The 20268-nt window shown below is 48.8% G+C and overlaps 1 protein-coding gene across 1 annotated transcript in view; it reads right to left on the bottom strand.

Annotated features, from left to right (window-relative positions):
- Positions 1-8200: 8200 nt before the first annotated feature.
- Positions 8201-20268, bottom strand: part of LOC144611314 (neuronal-specific septin-3-like) — a 68416-nt gene continuing 56348 nt past the window's right edge. Inside the window, 2 exon segments of the mRNA XM_078430360.1 lie at positions 8201-14230; positions 14337-20268. The exon segment at positions 14337-20268 is cut by the window's right edge and continues 423 nt beyond it. The gene's annotated coding sequence lies outside the window, so the exon portion shown is untranslated.

Below are 20268 nucleotides of genomic sequence, written 5' to 3' on the forward strand. Positions count from 1 at the left end.
GGGGGGGGGGGTGGATCACGTGCAGATAGAGGAGATCAGTTCAGCGAGGCATCATGGCGACATAAACATTGTGGGTTGAAGAGCCCGTTCCTGTGCTGCACTGTTCTATGTTGTACCAGTTTAAATGAACGGTGAAGTGGTGTGGTAAAGAAAAACAAGTTAAATTAATTCATTGTCTTCCCAATGTTTTCTGCATAATATCACACAGCGTAAAGAAATGCTTTTGTTTATACATTTTCAGGATCTGGGCAAAGCTGGCAAAGCCAATATTTATTGGCCATCTCTAATTCAAGTCGAATGAAGCGGGGTTTATTGTCATCTACACAAGTACAGTGATAGACACAAAACGCTGGCGTAGCTCAGCGGCACAGGCAGCATCTCGGGACAGGGAATGGGTGACGTTTCGGGTCGAGACCCTTCTTCGGACAAGTATGGTGAGGTAGAGGGCAGAGTAGAGCCGCTGCCTCACAGCACTAGAGACCCGGGTTCGATCCTGGCCTCGGGTGCTGTCTGTGTGGAGTTTGCACGTTCTCCTTGTGACCGCGTGGGTTTCCTCCGGGTGCTCCGGTTTCCTCCCACATCCCAAAGACGTGCGGGTTTGCAGGTTAATTGCCCCTCTGTCCATTGCCCCTAGTGTGCAGGGAGTGGATGAGAAAGTGGAATAACATAGAACTAGTATGAACGGGTGACTGATGGTCGGCCTGGACCCGATGGGCCGAAGGGCCTGCATGTGTATGGGATGTTTGCACACTGTGTGTGTCAAACAATCAGCTCCAACAATCCCCTGGGACTGCACCACTCCAGAGTCCAGTCTCACACACACTCACACACACATACAAAGCCACACACACTCCCCCCTCCACACCCCCATCTACACATCACACACACTCACACACACACAATCACACACACTCACACTATCGCACACACACACACACACACACACACAAACACACACACACACACTTACACATCTCACATACACACACACACACACTCACACACACACATCTCACACACACACACACACACACACACACACACATCTCACACACATACACACACATCTCACACACACACTTACACACACACACACACACACACACACACACATCTCACACACATACACACACATCTCACACACACACACTTACACACACACACTCACACACAATCACACATCTCACACACACACACACACATCTCACACTCACATACACTCACACACACATCTCACACACACTCACACACACAATCACACATCTCACACACACACTCACACACAATCACACATCTCACACACACACACACTCTCACACACAATCACACATCTCACACACACACTCACACACAATCACGCATCTCACACACACACACACACACACATCTCTCACACTCACACTCACACACTCACATCACACTCGCACATCTCACTCACACATCTCACACACACACACACTCCCCTCCACACCCCTAACTACACACCCGCACTCACACACACACACACACTCACACAATCACACATCATACATCTCACACAGTCACACACACATCTCACACACACCCTATCTGTTGTGGGTGACATGTTATCCTGCCCCACCCTCAGGTCACTACTTTGGCAACAGGTGGGGTGTGGGGGAGGTGATCGTTGGTGTCATGACTGCATTTATACCTCAACCAGTGGCGCTAGCAGTGTGACGTGCGGGTTTGTGGGTTAATTGGCCGACTGTAAATTGACCCCAGTGTGTAGGGAGTGGATGAGAAAGTGGGATAACACAGAACCAGTGTGAACGGGTGATAGATGGTTGGCATGGACTCGGTTGGGCTGCACCAGCAAGGGTCTTGACACAAAATGCCTCCCATTCTGTCTACCCAGAGATGCTGCCTGTCCCGCTGAGTTACTCCAGCTTTTTGTGCCTATCTTCGGGAAATTATCTTTTCTTGTTTTACTCTGCCTAATATGCTGTATTTCTATGACCAAGTAAGATCCTGAAGACTTTCTAATGGCAAATCTTTTCATGTGTTAACAGTAGGATCATTAGTCATATAGTTTTTGGGCCCCACATCTGAGGAAGGATGTGCTGGCATTGGAGAGGGTCCAGAGGAGGTTTACGAAAATCCCAGGAACGATTGGATTAAGATATGATGAGCGTTTGTTGGCACTGGGCCTGTACTCGTTGGAGTTTAGAAGGATGAGGGGGGGGACCTCATTGAAACGTACTGAATAGTGAAAGGCCTGGGCAGAGTGGTTGTGGCGAGGATGTCTCCACTAGTGGGAGAGTCTAGGACCAAAGGCCATGGCCTCAGAATAAAAGGATGTACCTTTAACAAGGAGATGAGAGGGAATTTCTTTAATCAGAGGGTGGTGAATCTGTGGAATTCAGTGCCACACAAGGCTGTGGAGGCCAAGTGAATGGATATTTTTAAGGCAGAGATAAATTCTTGATTAGTACGGGTGTCAGGGGTTATGGAGAGGAGGCAGGAGAATGGGGTTGAGAGGGAAAGATAGATCAGCTGTGATTGAATGGCAAAGAACACTTCTTGGGCCGAATGGCCTAATTTTGCTCATGAACCGATGAACTTATATAGTCGAAGGTATTTATTCACAAAATACTGGAGTAACTCAGCAGGTCAGGCAGCATCTCGGGAGAGAAGGAATGGGTGACGTTTCGGGTCGAGACCCTTCCTCAGACTGATGTCAGGGGGGCGGGACAAAGGAAGGATATAGGTGGAGACAGGAAGATAGAGGGAGATCTGGGAAGGAGGAGGGGAAGAGAGGGACAGAGGAACTATCTAAAGTTGGAGAAGTCGATGTTCATACCACTGGGCTGCAAACTGCCCAGGCGAAATATGAGGTGCTGTTCCTCCAATTTCCGGTGGGCCTCATTATGGCACTGGAGGAGGCCCATGACAGAAAGGTCAGACTGGGAATGGGAGGGGGAGTTGAAGCCATATCGGCCACCGGGTGATCAGTTTGGCCAACGTGGACCGAGCGCAGGTGTTGAGCGAAGCGATCGCCGAGCCTGCACTTGGTTTCGCCGATGTAAATAAGTTGACATCTGGAGCAGCGGATGCAATAGATGAGGTTGGAGGAGGTGCAGGTGAACTTCTGTCTCACCTGGAAAGACTGTTTGGGTCCTTGGATGGAGTTGAGGCTTATGGCCCAAATCAGTCATCTGAACAAGGTGCCCCACCCAAGCTAGTCCCATCTGCCCACATTTGGCCCATTTCCCTCTAGACCTTGTGTAGGAAGGAACTGCAGATGCTGGTTTCCACTGAAGGTAGACACAAAATGTTGGAGTAACTCAGCAGGACAGGTAGCATCTCTGGAGAGAAGGAATGGGTGACGTTTCGGGTCGAGAAGAAGGGTCTCGACCCGAAACGTCACCCATTCCTTCTATCCAGAGATGCTGCCTGTCCCGCTGAGTTACTCCAGCATTTTGTGTCCATCATCCCTCTAGACCTTTCATATCTGTCCAAATGTCTTTCAAATATCATTATTGTACGTGGTTCTACCACTTCCTCTAGCAGCTCGTTCCATGCCTTTAGATTTTTCCTTCCTTACTGTAAATCTGTTCTCTAGTTTTTGACTCCCCTGCCCAGGGGAAAAGATGATGACCTTATCTATGCTCGAGGTAATTTTAGATAACCTGCTCCAAGTCATCATTCAGCCACCCATACTCCACGATAAAAGTCCCAGGCTCTCCTGACTCTCCTGATAACCGTCACCCTCCAGTCCTGGTAACATCCATGGACAGGATAGGACTCAAAGTGCTGGAGTAACTCAGCAGGGCAGGAAGTATCTCTTACTTTAGTTTGGAGGTGGGGCGTGGAAGCAGGCCCTTCACTGAGTCCACTCCGACCAGCACATTGACACTATCCTACACACACCAGGGGACAATTTACATTTATACCAAGCCAATTAACCTACAAACCTGTACATCTTTGGAGCGTGGGAAGAAACTGCAGATCTTGAAGAAAACCCAGGCAGTCACAGGAAGAACGTACAAACTCCGTACAGACAGCACCCGTAGTCGGGATGGAACCCGGGTCTCTGGCGCTGTGAGGCAGCAACTCTACCGCTGCGCCACCGTGCTGCCCAGAGCACAGGGATAGGTGCCATTTATGGGTCAGGCCCCTTCTCCAGCTTAGAGGGGGGCATCTTGGTCAGCATGGCCAAGGTAGGCCGAAGGGCCTGTTTCCGTGCTGTATGACTCTCTGACTCTAAACACTAGGAACAAACACTTGGAAGTGTACAAGCCTCACTAAAAGCACAAGATCCCATTTTTGAACTTTGATTTAATTGTTTAATATACGCACCTTGTAGTGTGTCTGAGACTTCCTGTGACTTTATGCTAAGAAAACATGTCAGTGATATTTTATTCTCAGACTTAATCCTTAATGAACTCATATGTGTCAGTCTTTCAGTGACCTAGAAAATAGTGATCGAATTATTCTAGGAGAATGGGCAATGATTAAAACAAACAGCCTCCCATATCCCACTGGATGTTTGAGTATGTCTGCAGAGCATTGTTAATTGACTCAGGGGCAAGGCTGTCAGCCAAGAAAACACTGAGGCCAATTTTATTTCAAAGACAGACATGAAATGCTTGAGTAACTCAGCAGGGCAGACAGGATTCCCAAAAGGTTAATTTGCAGGGCGCGTCAGTGGCAGGGAAGACAAATGCAAAGTGAGCATTCATTTCGAGGGGACTAGAATATAAAAACAAGGATGCAATGCTGAGGATTTACGAGGCGCTGGTGAGGCCATATTTGGAGCATTGGGAGCAGTTTTGGGCCCCAAATCTGAGGAAGGATGTATTAGCATTGGAGAGGGTTCAAAGGAGGTTTACGAGAATAATCTTGGGGATGATTAGGTTAGTGTATGAGAGTATTCGATGGCTCTGGGCCTGTACTCGCTGGAGTTTAGAAGGATGGAGGGAGAACCTCATTGAAACCTACTGAACAGTGAAAGGCCTGGATGGAGTGGATGTGGAGAGGATGTTTCCATTAGTGGGAGAGTTTAGGACCAGAGGGCACAGCCTCAGAATAAAAGCACGTACCTTTAGAAAGGAGACAAGGAGGAATTTCTTTAGCCAGAGGATGGTGAATCTGTGGAATTAATTGCCACAGGTGGCTGTGGAGGCCATGTTATTGGGTATTTTTAAAGCAGAGGTTGATAGGTTCTAGATTTGAATGGCCATCAACGTTTACGGGGAGAACACAGGAGAATGGGGTGGAGAAAGATTTCACAGGCTGAATGGCCAAATTCTACTCCAATGTCTTAAGGTCTTGTGGCCATAATACACAAGATATTCCTGCATTTCACACATTCCAGTTATCTCTCTTGCGAGAAGCAGACATTAAGCAGAGAACAGCACGGTGGATATCATGGGACAGATGCTGTTCTATAACAGAACAATACAGGAACAGGCCCTTCGGCCCACAGTGTCCATGCACAGCATGATGCCAAGACCAACTGTTATCTGCCTGGGCAAATACAAGAATATTTGTGCATTATGACTGTAAGACCATTAGACAGAGGAGCAGAATTTGACCATTTGGCCCATCAAATCTAATCCACCACTCGATCATGGCTGATCTATTTTTCCCCTCTCAACCCCATTCTCCTGCCTTCTCCCTGTAACCCTTCATCCTTCCACTTCCTGCATATCCATATGCCTATCTAAAAACCTCTCAAACACCACGGCCCTATCTGCTACCACCACAGGCGGTGGTGTATTGGCCAGTGGTCCATTGTAACTGCCAGGTACTGATCTGAGCAGTGCTATTATATATATGCCCAGAGTAGGGGAATCGAGGACCAGAGGACACGGGTTCAAGGTGAGGGGGAAAAGATTTAATAGGAATCTGAGGGGTATTTTTTCACACAAAGGGTGATGGATGCATGGAACAAGTTGCCAGAGGAGGTAGTTGAGGCTGGGACTGTCCCAACGTTTAAGAAACAGTTAGACAGGTACATGGATAGGGCAGGTTTGGAGTGGAATGGACCAAGCGCAGGAAAGTGGGACAAGGGTAACTGGCGCATGTTGGTTGGTGTGGGCAAGTTGGGCCGAAGGGCCTGTTTCCACATGGTATCACTCTATGAAGGGCCTGTTTCCACACTGTGTCACTCTATGAAGGGCCTGTTTCCACACTGTATCACTCTGTGAAGGGCCTGTTTCCACACTGTATCACTCTATGAAGGGCCTGTTTCCACACTGTGTCACTCTATGAAGGGCCTGTTTCCACACTGTATCACTCTATGAAGGGCCTGTTTCCACACTGTATCACTCTATGAAGGGCCTGTTTCCACACTGTGTCACTCGATGCCTCTGTACAGTGTGAGGCCACATGCAGATTGGACAAACAGTACCTCTGCTCTCCCCTGGGTAGCTTACAACGGAACGGTGTGAACACTGAATTCTCCAATTGCAGTTGACTGTATGACCATTGTTGCCTTGGCCAGTGAAGCAGAGCGGAGTGAATTCTATTGTTTACGGCAGTGGGGTTTCACCCTCGAGTGACGAACCCTCAGCTACCACACAACAGCCACTGCGGTCAGGGGAAGGGTGACCTGGCCAATCACCGGAGATAGGCACAAGATGCTGGAGTAACTCAGCATCTCTGGAGACAAGGAATGGGTGACGTTTCAGGTCGAGACCCTTCTTCAGACTGACCGCGGTGGGAGATTGTCAGCGGTTGGCGTTTGTAGATGGCGGTGAGCCTAAACAGGGTTCAACCTGTGGCCTGGGAAGGGATAGGAAACATTCCTGAGTGTTAGGGTTTACCTACTGCCATCCAACGTCAAGTAAAGGCACTTGTTGGCAGAATAAAGAGTTCTGTTTCTCTTTGTCATTTAGCGTGGCACAGTTGCTGCCTCACAGCACCAGAGACCCAGGTTCACCCAGTAGTTGTGTCAATAGTGCGTTATGTGTCACACATGCCACTCCATTTTTGGCGCCATTGTTCAAAAGTCCAAAGTCTGGTCAGCCCTCACGCTCGATGTACTGGTTCCCACGAACCAACATCCACTGGCCATCTCTGTGTCCCAGAGTGGCTCCTGCAGCCACCAGTGCCAGCGCGGTGGGGGAGTTGCTGCCTCACAGCACCAGAGACCCGGGTTCGATCCTGACTACAGGTGCTGCCTGCACGGAGTTTGTACGTTCTCTCCGTGACCTGCGTGGGTTTTCTCCGGGTGCTCCGGTTTCCTCCCACACTCCAAGACGTGCAGGTTTGTCGGTTAATCGGCTTTGTAGAATTGTAAATTGTCCCTGGTGTGTGTAGTGTAGTGTTAGTTTGCGGGGATCGCTGGTCGGCGCGGACTCGGTGGGCCGAAGGGCCTGTTTCCACGCTGTATCTCTAAACTAAGCTAAGGTGCTGGAGGCATTACCAGAGGCTTCAAGGTCGGCTGCAGGAGCCCCCCCTCCACGGACACAAAGTGTCTGTGTGGAGTTTGCACGTTCTCCCGGTTTTCTTCCGGTTTCCTTCCACATCCCAAAGACGTGTGGGTTTGTACGTTTATTGGACTTCTGTAAATTGCCCTGAGTGTGCGCGGAGTGGATGAGTAAGTGGGAGAAGATAGAATTCGTGTGAACGGGGACCGATGGTCAGCGTGGACACGGTGGTCGTGTTTCCATGCAGTTTGTGTAAACTACTTAAAATCCCCAGACAAGATTTCTACACAGGGAGCCTCATTCATCTGTCAGTCTGCTGCAGATGCTGGAAGATTGGCAAGGATATCAATCGCAAAGATTGACACAAAAAGCTGGAGTAACTCAACAGGTCAGACAGCATCTCTGGGGAAAAGGAATAGGTGACATTTTGGGTCGAGACCCTTCTTCAGACTGAACGTCGGGGGAAAGTGAAACGAGAGATATAGACAATGATTATATATAGAACAAACGAATGAAAGATATGCACAGAAGTAACGATGATAAAAGAAACAGGCCATTGCTGGCTGTGGGCTAGGTGAAAACAAGTTACAGACAATGAGACTCCACAAGACAACTTTGAAGCTCGTACGACTTGGGTGGGGAACGGATGGAGAGAGAGGGGATGAAAGGGTTACCTGAAGTTAGAGAAATCAATACTTGTAGGGGATGTGGAGGATCCAAATTGCTTTTGGATTACCAATTATTTAAATGACTCTCTTAGCATAAATCTTAAAGTATTGCACACTCTGTACATGATTTCGTGGCAGTTTATTTGTGTTATTTTATTGCAGAAAGTCATAGATGTTAAAACAATATCTGGACAATCCACTCTACCACAGTACAGGAATTACATGTGTCCACACTGAAAATACATCCATGATAAATGCACCATTTTGTTTTACAAATAAAGGATAAACGGGGACGTACAACAACTGTACAACAATCCTCACTGAATATGCCACGTGTTGTGCAGGAATCCTCAGAACACAAACTTGGCAACTTGAGATTTTGATATCTAAAGAACACATCAATGATAGTCAACAATATTAAATTAAGAGCACATGGTCGCAAGGGATGTGATTTCAGTCACTGAGTATTGGGGCTGGAGATCTTCATACACAAGTCAGGTTCTGCCAAGGACACATCCAGCATCAGATGCAAAAGTGGTCTCTTCTTGTTGGAGGGAATGCTGTGCCTCACCTGCACTCTGAGTGGAGTTGGGTTCACGGGAGGTGGTCTTAGAGGGGAGGAGGCTCCTCAAACTGCAGGGCATCCTGGACATTACAGCTCACCCCCTCCATGACACACTGGCCAACCTGAGGAGCACCTTCAGCAACAGACTGGTCCCAGCAAGATGCAGCACAGAACGAACGCCACAGGAGATCCTTCTTCCCTGTGGCTACGCAACTGTACAACTCCTCCCCCATCTGTCGTGGGGTCGACTGAGACTGACTCCCTCCCCTCTCATCCTGGATTTTTCCATCCAATAATTTAATTTCGTGTTTGTGCAATAATACAAATGTGCTGTGCAATAACTGGCCACTTAAATGTCATTATTATTATTATAATGCACACGACACTCTCAATGCCTTGTGACTTTATCTTTTGCCTGGTGGCTGACCAATGTCCCTCCAGGATAAATAAAGTTGTATGACAATAGACAATAGGTGCAGGAGTAGGCCATTCGGCCCTTCGAGCCAGCACCGCCATTCAATGTCATCATGGTTGATCATTCTCAATCAGTATCCCGTTCCTGCCTTCTCCCCATACCCCCTGACTCCGCTATCCTTAAGAGCTCTATCTAGCTCTCTCTTGAATGCATTCAGAGAACTGACCTCCACTGCCTTCTGAGGCAGAGAGTTCCACAGATTCACAACTCTCTGACTGGAGAAAAGGAATAGGTGATGTTTGGGGTCGAGACCCTTCTTCAGACTGTCTCTCCGTAACAGGACTCAGAAATGCCACTCGGTATTGGGATGACTTAGGACGAGGCCCTAAAACGTTGGCCTTGCGGTGGTCTTGAAATGAATTGAACAGATTCTGAGTCCACTTTGCAGACACTTTTCTGAAGTTAATTGTGAATTTCCTCCTGTTGCAGAAATGCAATTGACTGTGGCTTGGCTGTAAATCACCCACGGACTCAACCTTTCAGGTACAAGGATTTACAAGCTAACCTGGCAAATGAGAACGGGAAGGACTTTTCAGGTCAAAGCCAATTCTATTCTGATTTATGGGAGGACATTACCCACCTGCGATTAGTGTCATTAAGCTAATGTTTATTTCACAAAATGCTGGAGTAACTCAGCAGGTCAGGCAGCATCTCTGGAGAGAAGGAATGGGTGACGTTTCTGGTCGAGACCCTTCCTCAGTCTGAAGAAGGGTCTCGACCCGAAACGTCACCCATTCCTTCTCTCCTGAGATGCTGCCTGACCCGCTGAGTTACTCCAGCATTTTGTGTCTATCTTCACATTATCTTAACCCTAGTTGGGTATTTAGTCCACATTCTGTGAATGAAACTAGCCGTCTCGCCCACCCCATCACAGTCAGGTAGTTGTGACTACCCTCTAACACTCTCAGTTACTACTGGTGAAAGAAAACAAATTGACCGTGGTAAGAATAATCTATTACTAACTCATTACCGCCCACATTCATGACAATACACATGAAATGTTTTTGACCACTTGAGATCCGTGTGTTGATCAGACCCACCCAAGGCCAGGGATTGATTGGACAACCAGAACCTGAACTTAGCATCTTACCAGGACCAAGGGATGGAGATGGGGAGAGCTCATCTTATTGGCCTCCAGAACACGGTCGGGTCTGAAGAAGTTTCGCTGCTCTGCCCATGAGTGTACGGAAGCTTTTAAATTGCTTCTGTAATTTAACTTCCAGCGTGTTGGCGTGCGTGTACAGACCCCAGTGTTGGCGTGTACAGACCCCAGTGTTGGGGTCCGTGTACAGACCCCAGTGTTGGCGTGCGTGTACAGACCCCAGTGTTGGCGTGTACAGACCCCAGTGTTGGCGTGTACAGACCCCAGTGTTGGCGTGCGTGTTCAGACCCCAGTGTTGGCGTGCGTGTACAGACCCCAGTGTTGGCGTGTACAGACCCCATTGTTGGCGTGTACAGACCCCAGTGTTGGCGTGCGTTTACAGACCCCAGTGTTGGGGGCCGTGTACAGACCCCAGTGTTGGGGGCCGTGTACAGACCCCAGTGTTGGCGTGCGTGTACAGACCCCAGTATTGGCGTGTACAGACCCCAGTGTTGGCGTGCGTGTACAGACCCCAGTGTTGGCATGTACAGACCCCAGTGTTTGGGTCCATGTGTACAGACCCCAGTGTTGGTGTGTACAGACCCCAGTGTTGGGGGCCGTGTACAGACCCCAGTGTTGGCGTGCGTGTACAGACCCCAGTGTTGGGGGCCGTGTACAGACCCCAGTGTTGGGGGCCGTGTACAGACCCCAGTGTTGGCGTGCGTGTACAGACCCCAGTGTTGGCGTCCGAAGTGGAAGATTCATGACAGCTAAACTCAGGCCAACCAGATACAAAGCACAAACATCGGCAATCAACTTGGGAACATTTAACCCGTGAACTGGAAATTCAAACACCACAGATATCAAAGTATTAAGGACGAACCTCGTGACAAAAACACCCAGTGGAAGGAACGTGGGTCAAATGATTCTGCGGCACCATGGACATTGTGTACCAACGTTCTGCTTTGTGTTTTCTGCTAATGTGCTTTAGCCTTGCCTGCTGTAACTTTAACGTTTTGGCTCTTAGACATTTACCCAGACACCACACACAGCTAAGCAGCCTGGTCTCCATTATGGCTCACTCCATTCCATCTAGTCTCACTCCATTCCATCTAGTGCTCCGCCAACATCCATCTTGTCAAAGCTCTCGGCCTCTCAATATCATGGTCCGACCATATCACCGTTTCTCTCCATATCACCCAATCTCTCACCATATCACCCGTTCCTCTACATATCACCCCTCTCTTCATATCACTGTCTCCACATCACCGTCTCTCTCCATATCACCCAATCTCTCACCATATCACCATCCCTCTCCATATCACCCTCTCTCCATAAAACCTGCCTCTCTCCATCACACCAGTCTCATTCCATATCATTCAGTCTCTCCATATCACCCATCACCATATCACAGTCTCTTTCCATATTATCCACTCTCCGTATCACGCAATCTCCGTACCACCCGTCTCTCTCCATATCACCCCTCTCTTCATATCACCATCTCTCTCTCCATATCACCCCTCTTGATATCACCGTCTCCATATCACGCAATCTCCATACCACCCGTCTCCATATCACCCCTCTTGATATCACCGTCTCCATATCACGCAATCTCCATACCACCCGTCTCCATATCACCCCTCTTGATATCACCGTCTCCATATCACGCAATCTCCATACCACCCGTCTCTCTCCATGTCACCCGTCTCTCTCCATTTCACAGCTTGAAGCTTCACCTTCCTCTCATTGAGTCCTAACTCCATGACTTCATCAAACCCAGACTACACTTTCAAATGCTCTCTCTCTCAAAGCTCCTTCTATAGCTTTGTATAATCTTTGTGCAGGTTTTGCACTGAATGCTGTGAAGATGGACTGTGCAGTTATGGAGGTTCAGCTTCACTAGTGTGGGGCCAGGCTGTTTTTTTTAAACCTTCCCCCCTCTCTAAAGCTTCAAAAGATTCAAAAGCTTGAAAGCACATACCACCTGATTAAAGAATAGCTTCTTCCCCGCTGTTAACAGACGAGTGAACGAACCTCTCATTTATTAAGAGTGCATTCCCGATCTCTCAATTTACCTCCTTGTGGCTCTTGCACTTTTTTTTACTATGCACTTTCTCTGTCGCTGCCTCAATATATTGTTGGACTCTGCTTTGTTTCACTACATTGTGGTTGTGTGTGGCACGACTTTACTCTTCTATTGTGTGATCTGCCTGAACAGCACGCAGAGTCATAGGAGGGGAAGGTGGCCATTCGGACCATTGAGCCTACTCCACCATTCAATCAAGGCTGATCTATCTCTCCCTCCTAACCCCATTCTCCTTCCTTCTCCCCATAACCCCTGACACCCGTACTGATCAAGAATCTGTCAATATGTGCCTTAAAAATACCCAATGACTTCACCTCCACAGCAGTCTGTGGCAATGGATTCCACACACCACCCTCTGACTAAAGAATTTTCCTCCTCATCTTTGTAAAGGTGTGTCCTTTTATTCTGAGGCTGTGGCCTCTGGTCCTAGACTCTCCCACCTGTGGACACATCCTCTCCACATCCACTCTCTCCAGGCCAAAGCAATATTCTACACTCTGTCTCTGTACCTGTGACAATAACAAACTAATACCAGTTGTTGTTGTTGTCTCACCTACCCATGTTGTCCTTGTATTACACAGTGCTCCTCCACAATACTGCACCCTGCCTTGTAATCAGTTCCCCTTTCACATAAACCTCGCTGTGCTGCCAGACAACATCGTCCACTACATCACTGAAGCCACACGAAACGTCACCCATTCCTTCTCTCCAGAGATGCCGCCTGTCCCGCTGAGTTACTCCAGCGTCTTGTATCTGCCTTCACTTACTCCTATCCCCATCATCAACCCATTCCACCTCCCTGTCATTCTTCCTACTTCAATATCACGCTGTTCCACTACTTTATCCCAGAGCCACACTTCCATATCTCTCAATAGACAATAGACAATAGGTGCAGGAGGAGGCCATTCGGCACCTCGAGCCAGCACCGCCATTCAATGTGATCATGGCTGATCATTCTCAATCAGTACCCTGTTCCTGCCTTCTCCCCATACCCCCTGACTCCGTTATCTTTAAGAGCTCTATCTAGCTCTCTCTTGAAAGCATCCAGAGAATTGGCCTCCACTGCGTTCTGAGGCAGAGAATTCCACAGATTCACAACTCTCTGAGTGAAAAAGTTTTTCCTCATCTCCGTTCTAAATGGCCTACCCCTTATTCTTAAACTGTGGCCCCTGGTTCTGGACTCACCCAACATTGGGAACATGTTTCCTGCCTCTAACGTGTCCAATCCCTTAATAATCTTATATGTTTCAATAAGATCCCCTCTCATCCTTCTAAATTCCAGTGTATACAAGCCTAGTCGCTCCAGTCTTTCAACATACAACAGTCCCGCCATTCCGGGAATTATCCTCATGAACCTACGCTGCACGCCCTCAATAGCAAGAATGTCCTTCCTCAAATTTGGAGACCATTCAACCATTTAATCACGACACAATATTAAACACAGGGCAGAGAGTGCCAGAGTATTTCAGTGAGTCTGGCAGCATCTCTGGAGAACATCTTCACCATACAAATATCCATTGACGGCCTTCACAGCCTTGTGTGGCAATGGATTCCACAGATTCACCACCCTCTGACTAAAGAAATTCCTCCTCGTCTCCTTTCTGAAGGTACGTCCTTTAATTCTGAGGCTGCGCCCTCTGGTCCTAGACTCTCCCACTGGTGGAAACATCCTCTCCACATCTACTCTATCCAGGTGTTGATAGAAGAAGCTGGAGTAAAGCGTCACTAAACAAGATGGTTCGGCAAGTCTATCTCTAAACTAAATTAAGTGCCGTAATTCGATATTATGTAATATTTACAACCCAATATCGGCACGACATCGAAAATAAAATCTTACCTTATTTTTTCTCACTCATCAAATCATTTGAAAATAAAGTGCAATGTAACTAGGGGTTGCCAACTATCTCACTTCCAAATAAGGGACGAGGTGACGTCACCGCCCCCGCGCCCCACGTGACCTCACCCAGCCAGCGGCCACGTGCTCACGCTCCACCAATGGCGGCCGCCATTGGTGGAGCGGGAGCACGTGGCCGCTGGCTGGGTGAGGTCACGTGGGGCGGTGACGTCACCCTTTGTCCCTTATTTGGGAGTGAGGAAGTTGGCAACCCCCTACTAATACGGGACAAGGGCGGTCCCATACGGGGACAAACCAATTTAGCCCAAAATATGGGACGTCCCGGCTAAAATATGGGACGTCCCGGCTAAAATACGGGACAGTTGGCAAACCTCTTCGCTGTCACAAATCTAATCAGTCTAAACAATGAATCAATTATTTACCACAAACACTGACACACGTTAACATACAACATACAGCAATACAACATGGGAACTATGTGAATCCTCTCAAATAGTTTCCCTCCCACTGACCCGGCCTATACTTTCCTGGATTCCCTCTACGTGCCTTCTCAAACAAAGGAATAAAAGTGACTCCCCAGTACTTTGGGGCCTCTCCTGTGCAAAAATCTTCTCTCTTGCATCTCTCTATAACCTGGGATAGATCCAATCAGTCCCTGAAGACAGCCACTTTATTGCAGTGCCCACCCCCACACCACCTCCTTCTTGATTTCAAAATGCCCAGCAGATTAGTGTACGCCACACTGATCTCAGAAGGTCATAAGGAATAGGAGTAGAATTAGGCCATTCGGCCCATCAAGTCTACTCCGCCATTCAATCATGGCCGATCTATCTCTCCCTCCAAACCCCATTCTCCTGCCTTCTCCTCATAACCCTGACACCTGTACTAATCTCATTGTGTTCCATGTCCTTCTCCTTGGTGAATACAGATGCAAATACTCATTTAGTATCTTGCCGACATGGAGTCATAGAGTGATACAGCGTGGAAACGGGCCCTTCGGCCCAACTTGCCCACACCTGCCACCATATCTCAGCTACACTAGTCCCACCTGCCTGCGTTTGGCCCATATCCCTCCAAACGTCCTATCCATGTACCTGTCTAACTGTTTCGTAAACGTTGGGATAGTCCCAGCCTCAACGACCTCCTCTGGCAGCTTGTTCCATGCACCCACCACCCTCTGTGTGAAGAGGTTACCCCTCAGATTCCTATTAAATCTTGTCCCCTTCACCTTGAACCTATGTCCTCTGGTCCACGATTCTCCTACTCTGTGCAAGAGACTCTGTGCATCTATTCCTATCATGATTTTATACACTAATTCTTACTTGAAATTTTTACTTCATATTCTTATAATTCATAATTATCATAATTCTTAATTCATATTCTTACTTCAAACATAAATTCCCTCCTTTTCCCTTGAGCAGTCCTACCTTCTCTGCAGTTACCCACTTGGTTTTAGTTTTAGTTTTAGAGATACAGCGCGTAAACAGGCCCTTCGGCCCACTGAGTCTCACCTGACCAGCGATCCCCGCACATTAACACTATCCTACACACACTAGGGGCAATTTTACATTTATACATTTGCACCAAGTCAATTAACCTACAAACTTGTACGTCTTTGGAGTGTGGGAGGAAAGCGACGATCTCGGAGAAAACCCACGCAGGTCACGGGGAGAACGTACAAACTCCGTACAGACAGCACCCGTAGTCAGGATCGAACCCGGGTCTCCGGCGCTGTAAGCACTGTAAAGCTGCAACTCTACTGCTGCACCACCTCGCGGTATAAAACGCAAGTATAAAAAGCCTTTGGATTCTCTTGAATTCCACTCGCCAGTGACGTTTAATGGCTCCTTCTGGCTCTCCATAGTTCCTTTCTCTTTATATTTCTCAAAGGCCCTCCCGGCTTCATCGTCCGAAACCTTACATCCATTTCCTTTTTGACCATGTTTACCACCTCTTTGATCATCCAAGGTTCCCTTCCTCCTTGATCTCCTTGCCCGTCCTCCTGACTGCAACACCCCAGTCCTGAACTCTGGTCAGCTGTTCTTTAAACAACTCCCACGTGTCAGATGTAGGCTGACCCAACAACAACTGCTCCCTCTAGAGTCTCTCTAGCTACTGCCTAGTAATGCTGTCATCTGCCCGACTCCATCTGCCTGGCTCCAAGGCAGGACCTTATCCCCATGTCCTGATTCATCCTTATTCATAATCAGGTGGAAGGTTGTTGTGACCACTTTTACCTAACTGCTCTCCTACTGAAACACCAGTCACCGGTCCGGGCTCAGTTCCCAACACAAGACCCAGCAAGGCCCCTCCTTGAGCTGGACTCTCCAATACTCTTTCATCAAACCCGCATGGACACTCACACATTCTGCCCCCTCTCAGCCCCTTGCACTAAGGAGGTCCGAGCCCATACTGGGGAAGTTAAAGAGGCACCTACTGCGACAACATCTGCCTACACATCTGTGCACAAATCTGTTCCTGACCTCTCACATCTGGCAGGAGCAGCAACCACTCCACTGACTGCCACAGCTGTCTTCTTAGTACACACTGACAAATAAATCTGATGGACCAAAGAAGAAATACACCTTCAATGCCTTTGCTTGTCCGTACTATGACTCTGTGCTCTCCTCACCAAAGCCGCCAGTTTGACCCACTGTTTGATGTACAGCATCACATCTACCACAGGGCTTCCCTTCTCAACATTGCTGCTCCAACATGGCCCCTCTCAACATGGCCCCTCTCAACATGGCTGCTCCAATATGACCACTCCAACATGGCCCCTCTCAATATGACCCCTCTCAACATGGCTGCTCCAACATGACCCTTCTCAACATGGCTGCTCCAACATGGTCCTCTCCAACATGGCCCCTCGCAACATGGCTGCTCCAACATGGCTCCTCTCAACATGGCCCCTCTCAACATAGCTGCTCCAACATGACCCCTCTCAACATAGCTGCTCCAACATGGCTCCTCTCAACATGGCTCCTCTCAACATGGCTGCTCCAACATGGCTCCTCTCAACATGGCTGCTCCAACATGACCCCTCTCAACATGGCTGCTCCAACATGACCCCTCTCAACATGGCTGCTCCAACATGACCCCTCTCAACATGGCTGCTCCAACATGACCCCTCTCAACATGGCTGCTCCAACATGACCCCTCTCAACATGGCTGCTCCAACATGGCTCCTCTCAACATGGCTGCTCCAACCTGGCCTCTCTCAAGATGGCTGCTCCATCATGGCCCCTTCTCAACATGGCTGCTCCATCGTGACCCATCTCAACATGGCCCTTCTCAACATGGCTGCCCGAACATGGCTGCTCCAACATAGTCCATCTCAACATTGCCCCTCTCAACATGGCTGCTCGAACATGACCCCTCTCAACATGGCTGCTCCATCATGACCCCTCTCAACATGGCTGCTCCAACATGGCCTTTCCGACATGGCCCCATTCAAAATCGCTGCTCCATCATGGCCCTCCTCAACATGGCTTCTCCAACATGGCCCCTCTCAACATGGCCGCTCCATCATGGCCTCTCCATCATGGCCCCTCTCAACATGGCTGCTCCACTAGCACCTGACTCCCTTTCCCTGCTGCTAAGGCTGTTGGGCCTGAAAACCAACAAGGCCTTGCCTGCACGCGATCTTTTAAACTGCCCTGACTCCTCCGCTCAGATGTCCAGGCTGTCTTACAATGAAACATTTGCTCAGTACAGAATATTCAGTCGACTGAAACCAGCCGAGAGTTTCAGCCGAGGGAGATTCAGATGATTTCTAGCACCTCTGGTGCTCAGTTTTACTCTGGAACAAAGACCAGGTCAGCGTGTGTGGTCAGACCACCTGAGCCCTGTGTATAGAGTCCTACAGCACAGGAACAAGCCCCAGGAACCAGCACGCCCACGCTAAACATCACGCACCTGTTCACACTGATCCTGCACTAACTCCATGAAATTCTACCCCATTCCCATCACTCTCCTCAGATGATACCACTCACACACACAGTTACCAACTACCCAACATCGGTGTCTCTACAACATACATGTGTTTTCCAAAGTGCAGGCAGGAACTGCAGATGCTGGTGTAAACCCAAGATAGACACAAAAGGTTGTAGTAACTCGGCAGGTCAGGCAGCATCTCTGGAGAGAAGGAATGGGTGACGTTTCGGGTCGAGGCCCTTCTTCAGACAGCTCCAGACTCTAACACTGACCCAAAGTCACCAATCTGCTGAATATTAGTGGAACTTGGCTAGAAATTCCAATTACTTGAACGTTTACAAGAAGAGAGATCAGGATGGAACAGTGGCAGCCTCAAAGCACCAAAGACCTGGGTTCCATCCTGGTCTCGGGTGCTGTCTGTGTGGAGTTTGCACGTTCTCCCCGTGACCGCGTGGGTTTCCTCCGGGTGCTCCGGTTTCCTCCCACATCCCAAAGACGTGCGGGTTTGTGGGTTCATTGGCCCTGGTGTGACGGGAGTGGATGAGAAAGTGGGATAACATAGAACGAGTGTGAATGGGTGATCAATGGTCAGCATGGATTCGGTGGGCCGAAGGGCCTGTTTTTATGCTGTGTCAATCAATTCAAGTCAGCAGGTCAGACAGCATCTCTGGAGAACATGGGGAGATGACATTTCGGGTCGGGACCCTTCTTGAGACTGATTGTAGTGGAGGGGGAAAGAAAGAAAACTGGAAGAGAAGGGGGCAGGACAATGCTTGGCAAGTAATCAGGGGGTACAGCAGGGGGGGGGGGGGGGGTGGGCAGGTGTGGAGAGGCAGGTGTGGAGAGGCAGGTGACGGTCAATGCAGGTGTTGGAGTGTGTTGGATGGACAGGAGCTGGGGTGGAGGAGGGGTGACGTTACCTGCAGGTGAGTGCAGTTGAAACACAACCCACTGTACGGTCCAGGAGATAAATAAAGAGTAGGTGACGTTTCAGGCCAAGACACTTCTTCAGTCAGGAGAGAGTGTCCTATTCCTTCGCTCCAGAGATGCCACCTGACCCGCTGAGTTACTCTGGCATTTTGTGTCAGCCTTCCAACTGAGTTACGTTGGTGCACATCAAATTCTCCCACTGGTTAGTGAGTAACAACACAACTCATACCCGTACCCCACACAAAACACCCACCTACCTAGAATCACACCTCACGGTTACAACCAGTGACACTCTACATAATTGGGCAGTTTTAGAAGGAGCTAGATTGGTGGTGTGGCAGTGGCTTTGTGCACACCAGCGTGACGTGTATTGGGCGGCACGGTGGCAGAATTGCTGCCTCAGAGTGCCAAAGACCCAGGTCCTACCCCGACTACGGGCGCTGTCTGTACGGAGTTTGTACGCTCTCCCCGTGACCACGTGAGCTTTCTCCGAGATCTTCTGTTTCCTCCCACACTCCAAAGACGTACAGGATTGCGGGTTAATTGTCTGGGTATACATGTAAAACCTGCCCCTCGTGTGTGTAAGGTAGTGTAGTGTTAGTGTGCAGGGATCGCCACTGACTCAGTAGGCCGATGGGCCCTATCTCTGAACTAAACTAAAATAGAGCCGAGAGCGTTTGACAAATATTTTTCAAAACCCCACGCTGCTGTCTAAACGTTCATGCGTGTTTATATTTTACCAAACCTGAAGCAATGAATAATAATCCTGGGCATTTCATGGGATAAATGTGGTTTTTAAAACGTGAATTTGACTAATGTTTTCAGGGGAAAAGCCAAATGGATTTGAAGGCCAAGGGGGTTCTTTCTGTGTAATTGGACCCCAGGAGGTTGTACATCAGTGTGATCTGGACAGCAGGTTTCACAATAGACCTTGTGTCACGTGGTCTCAGGATACGCTGGAAGCTGGGCTTGCAAGCAGGTACAGCCATGCACATAGCTCCACATCATTCAACATACGTGTTGTGATACACGCGTGTGTGATTAGCAGCGTGAGAAGTAGTTTGAGATCCACCGTGAACATGGTTCAACAATCTACACCCTGGGTTTAATCCCGACTACGGGCGCTGTCTGTACGGAGTTTGTACGTTCTCCCCGTGACCTGCATGGGTTTTCTCCGAGATTTCACACTCCAAAGACGTGCAGGTTTGTAGGTTGATTGGATTTGGTGTAAATGTAAAAATTGCCCCTTGTGTGTAGGATAGTGTTAGTGTGTGG

The sequence above is a fragment of the Rhinoraja longicauda genome, chromosome 40, assembly GCF_053455715.1.
Source record: "Rhinoraja longicauda isolate Sanriku21f chromosome 40, sRhiLon1.1, whole genome shotgun sequence".
Taxonomy (NCBI): domain Eukaryota; kingdom Metazoa; phylum Chordata; class Chondrichthyes; order Rajiformes; family Arhynchobatidae; genus Rhinoraja; species Rhinoraja longicauda.